The sequence below is a fragment of the Arachis ipaensis genome, chromosome B3 (genome assembly GCF_059453495.1).
Source record: "Arachis ipaensis isolate K30076 ecotype BB chromosome B3, ASM5945349v1, whole genome shotgun sequence".
Taxonomy (NCBI): Eukaryota; Viridiplantae; Streptophyta; class Magnoliopsida; order Fabales; family Fabaceae; genus Arachis; species Arachis ipaensis.
Window position 1 is genome coordinate 68839563 of NC_142438.1, and position 5172 is coordinate 68844734.

A 5172-nucleotide genomic window follows, 5' to 3' on the forward strand; every position below is an offset into this window, starting at 1 on the left:
ATTGCTTGTTTTTGAGTTTTGTCAGCCAGGCTGATGACTACATCTGTGGGCAATATCTCATTGATCTGCAGCCTCTTCACCAGGGATAAGGGCATTAAGTTGATGCTTGCTCCTAAATCACAGAGTGCTCTATCAAACATTATTTCTCCTATGGCACAGGGGACATAAAAACTCCCTGGATCTTTTTTTTTTGTAGGCAACTGTGGTTGAATGAGGGAATTGCACTCCTTGTTCATCACTATAGTTTGGCCTCCCTTGAGTGAGCTTTTCCTGGGAAGCAGCTCCTTCATATACTTGATGTATGCAGGCATTTGTTGAATAGTCTTGATGAATGGTATGTTGACATGCAGAGATGCAAAAAAATCTAGAAACCTTGAGTATATTCTCTTCTCCACAGCACCATTGAGCAGTTGGGGAAAAGGTGCATAGAGTCTCAGCAGCTTCTGTTGTGAGATTTCTGGTTCTTGATGATCTTTTTTCTTCTTCTCTACTGAGGTATCTTCAGGTTGTTCTGACAGCTTGCTTGGCTTGTCCTTAGTCTCCTTATCACTTATAGTGACCATCTTGCAATCTTCCCATCTTACTTTCTTTGTTTCACCTCTCGGATTCTTCTCTGTGTCACTTGGAAATCCATCTGTGGGTTTGGGAATTTGCTCAGAGAGATACCCAACTTGAGATTCCAACCTCTTGATTGTGTCTCCCTGATTCTTGAAACTGGCTCGCACTTCCTCCTTGAACACCTTGTTGTCTTGAATCTCCTTTCCTATGCCTTCAAGTAGATTCTCAATCCTTGAGAGTCTATCATCAAACGATTGTAGATCATGATTAGAGGTGGAAGGATGAGGTAAGTTATTTTGGTTTTGATGTGGATGTGGAGAGGTGTTGTTATTGGGGTGTTGATATGGTCTAGATGTGAAGTGTTGGTGGCTTGCATTGTTGGGATTTGGGCGTCTTTGATCAAGGCTTTGGTCTTGTTGATTTCTCCACCCAAAGTTTGGGTGATTCCTCCATCCAGGGTTGTAGGTCTTGGAGTATGGATCATGGTTTTGCCTAGGTGAATTCCCAATGTAGTTGGCTTGCTCCTGTCTACCCTCTGTTTCTTCATTCACTCCTTCCTGGTTTGTTGATGAAGTGGTGATTACTGGTACTTGGTTCCTCTCCATCTTCTTGGTGAGGTCAGCCAGCTGCTGGGTAATGAGCTTGTTCTGAGCCAGCAGAGCATCTACATTGTTTAGCTCCATCACTCCTCTAGTGTTCCCTCTTTCGAAAGCATAGAAGTAGTCATTCTCTTCTACAGTTTCAATGACATCTATGGCCTCCTCAATAGTCTTCTTCTTGTTCAAAGAACTTCCGGATGAATGGTCTACGGCCTTCTTTGACTCATAAGAGAGCCCTTCATAGAAAATGTGCAGCTGCACCCATTCATTGAACATGTCAGGTGGACACCTCCTTGTTAGGTCCTTAAACCTCTCCCATGCTTCATACAGAGTCTCACCATCTTGTTGCCTGAAAGTTTGGACCTCAGCTCTCAGCCTATTGATTCGTTGAGGGGGGTAAAATCTTGCTAAGAATTTGTTCACCACATCTTCCCAAGTTGTCAAGCTCTCCTTTGGGAAAGACTCCAGCCACTTGGCTGCCTTATCCTTGAGTGAGAATGAAAATAAGAGCAGTCTATAGGCATCAGGATGAACACCATTAGACTTCATTGTGTCACATATTCTCAGGAAGGTGGTTAGATGTTGATTGGGGTCTTCTTGGACACTTCCTCCGAACAAACAGTTGTTCTGAACAAGGGTGATAAGCTGTAGTTTTAGTTCAAAATTGTTGGCATAGATGGTTAGCTTTTGAATGCTACTTCCACAGTTTCCTGGGTTTGGATTGATGTAAGAGCCTAGAACTCTTCTATCCTCCCCAGCATGATTTGCTCGACCTCTTCCGCCATGGTTGTGAGTCTCTTCTTCATGATGGTTTTCCATGTTTTCTTCTATGTTTGGTTCAAAGTATTCCTCAAAGTGTTCCTCCTCTTCTTCAGCACCAACTACACATTTTTCTCTTGCCTCCCTCCTTAGTCTAAGGAAGGTTCTCTCAAGTTCAGAATCAAAGGAAGTTGAAGCCCCGCTTCTTCTCCCTGTCATACAACCAACAAGTACAAGCAAAGGGAATAGGTGCAGAAAGTATATCTGTCAGAATTACTATTAGTGTGAGTGATGCAATATCTCAAACAGTTAGTGGGTTAGTGAAATGAATGGTAAATAACAAAGAAAAAGTGGGGGAAGGGAAGAAATTAACTAAAACAGAAAGTAAATGACTCAACTAGAAAATTGAATCAAACAAAAATAAAATGCTCAATCTAGTTATCCTCCAATTTAATCATTGTTGATGCACAATCAATCCCCGGCAACGGTGCCATAAACTTGATGCACGAAAAACTTGTCTCATAACAAATTTTCTTCGGCAAGTGTACCGAATTTGTCGTCAAGTAAAAACTCACAATAGAGTGAGGTCGAATCCCACAAGGATTGATTGATCAAGCAACTTTAATTAGAGGAATATTCTAGTTGAGCTAATCAGAATTTGAGTTGAGAATTGCAGAAAATTAAATGGCGGGAAAGTAAATAATAGCAAAGTAAATGCTAGAAATAAAAAGCTGAATGTAAATGACGGAAAGTAAATTGCAGAATCTTAAATGGGAATGGGAAAATTGCTCATAAAAGTAAATGACTGAAATTAAAGAGAATGGGTAAGATCAGGAATGGGGAGTTCATTGGCTCAGGAGATGTTGCATTCTCCGGATCAATTTCATTTTCATCTCTTCCTCAATCAATGCACTCATTGATCTCCTTGGCAATCTTAAGTGATCGAATTACAATTTCTTGTAATTCAATCTCTCAAATCTTGATCAATAGCCAATTCTTTGGTCAATTGCTCATGAGAAGAGATGAAGTATGGTCACTGATTATACCACATGCATTTCCCAAATCAAGTGTTGAGAGGATTATAGTCACATATCCATCCAAACCCAATTTGGTCCAGCATGAGAAAGCATTTCTAGCATGATCTCTTCATTCCTCTTTCAAGGTTCAGAAGAGATCCAAGTATGAATAGCTTCTTTTCCAAGATAACTACCCAATTGGATGAAGATCGAAAGCTTTCAAGTAAAATCAAGAGAAAAGATAGAAGAAGAATAATGAAAACTAGTATTGATCCATCAAATTACAACAGAGTTCCCTAACCCAATGAAAAGGGTTTAGTTATTCATAGCTCTGGAAAATAAAAACAAAGATGGAGAATACATAATGAAAACTAGAAGTGCAGAGGAAGTAAATATAGAGAGTAGTTCTATGCCCAGAGGCTCCCTATAATTTCCAACTCTGTAAATAATTTAAAGCTACTCCTATATATACTACTCTTCTAGTTGGCTCTTCAAGTTTTGGGTCTGGGCTTTTGGATCTTGAGTTTGAAGCAGTTATCTTCTTCATTGGGCTTGGCTTTACTTGCAGAGAGAAATTGTGAAGTGGGCAGAGACTTTAGCTCAGGGCGTTAGTGGTGTTAACGTTCAGTGAAAATATGGGTTCGAGAACGTTAATGACATTCAACTTTTTCACTAACGTTCCTCACCCAAGTAAGAGCCACGTTAACCTCAACGTTAGTGGCACAAACGTTGCCACTAACGTTGCCTCTTTGTCCTTCGCGCACGTTATTGGGACTCAACTTTCCCAATAACGTTGAGAAGCCTTCCCCTTCCCATCGTTGGAGTCCACGTTAACTTAGTTAACGTGGCTCTTTTAACGTAGGCTTGCCAACCTTCGAGAACATTAGTGACACTTAACATTGTCACTAACGTTCTAATGTACCCCTTAGCTCCCATGTTAGAGTCCACGTTAACTAGGTTAACGTGGCTTCTAACGTGGCTGTGCTAGCCATCTCCAACGTTAGTGACAAAATTGAATGTCACTAACGTTGGCTCATCATCCCTCTCTTCACGTTAGCTTCCACGTTAACTAAGTTAACGTGGGAGTTAATGTGGCTCATTGTGGCTTGTGTTGGCTCCTTCCAACGTTAGTGACAATGTTTGGTGTCACTAACGTTGTCGACCACCTAGTTTTCTCACGTTAGCTTCCACGTTAACTAGGTTAACGTGGGAGTTAACATGGCTTCTTGTGACTTGGCCAACGTTAGTGAGAAAGTTGAATGACACTAACGTTGGCGTCCCCCTTTACTTCTTAACGTTAGAGGCCACGTTAACTAAGTTAACGTGGCAACTAACGTGGCCACTTATGAGCTTGGTCCAACGTTAGTGATAATGTTAAGTGTCACTAACGTTGGCTCCATTTCCTTTCTTCCACGTTAGAGTTCACGTTAACTTAGTTAACGTGACTCTTAACGTGGGCAATGATGGCTTCGAGAGCGTTATTGGCAATTACTTTTCTCATTAACTTTGCAAGTTACTCCCATTCCACGTTAGTGTTAACGTTAGTGTAACTAATGTAGCCAATAATGTGGTTCTTCTTTGCTTCCTTTGTCCTGAAATCAAGCAATAAAGTGCATCAAAGTTCTAGTCCAAGTCATGGGAAATGCAACATCCAATTTGTCCTTAAATTCATGCAAAATCCTCATGAAATCATGTAAAGTGCACAATGTATGCTTGAATCAAGATGTAAGTGAATATCTACCCAAAACGAGCTTATTTCCTAAGGAAATGCATGAAACTACCCTAAAAATAGTAAAGAAAAGGTCAGTGAAACTGGCCAAAATGCCCTGGCATCAGGTTCTCAACTACATGGTAGCTACAATATGTAAGTAAGAGAGCAATATAAGCAAAGGGCCTATCAACTAACACTTGATGCAAGAGTAAAGTTTAAGCATAAGTAAATAGCATGAAGAGAACACTCAGAAGTATCAAGTTCAAATAGGAAAGAGTGGGTCATGAAAGACAATATGAGTTCATATCAATGCACATTATAAAAAATTAAGCATTGACCCAAAAATTTTACCACCCAATCAATATCAAATAAGTCAAGAAGCACCAAAATGATCTAAGAAATATTCAACAGTTAAGTAAGAACATTCAACACCAATGAAAGAAATAGCAAACTTGGAAAATAAAATAAAAACAACCTACAAAACCAAGTTAAAATGTAATGAATGAAAGTATGCAAATGTGATGAACAA

The 5172-nt window shown here is 39.9% G+C and overlaps 1 non-coding gene across 1 annotated transcript; it reads left to right on the top strand.

The window, feature by feature from the left end:
- Positions 1-1431: 1431 nt before the first annotated feature.
- LOC148571009 (small nucleolar RNA R71) lies at positions 1432-1535 on the top strand. Its single transcript, XR_015880417.1, has one exon. It is a non-coding gene; the product is annotated as a small nucleolar RNA R71 (small nucleolar RNA).
- Positions 1536-5172: the final 3637 nt, after the last annotated feature.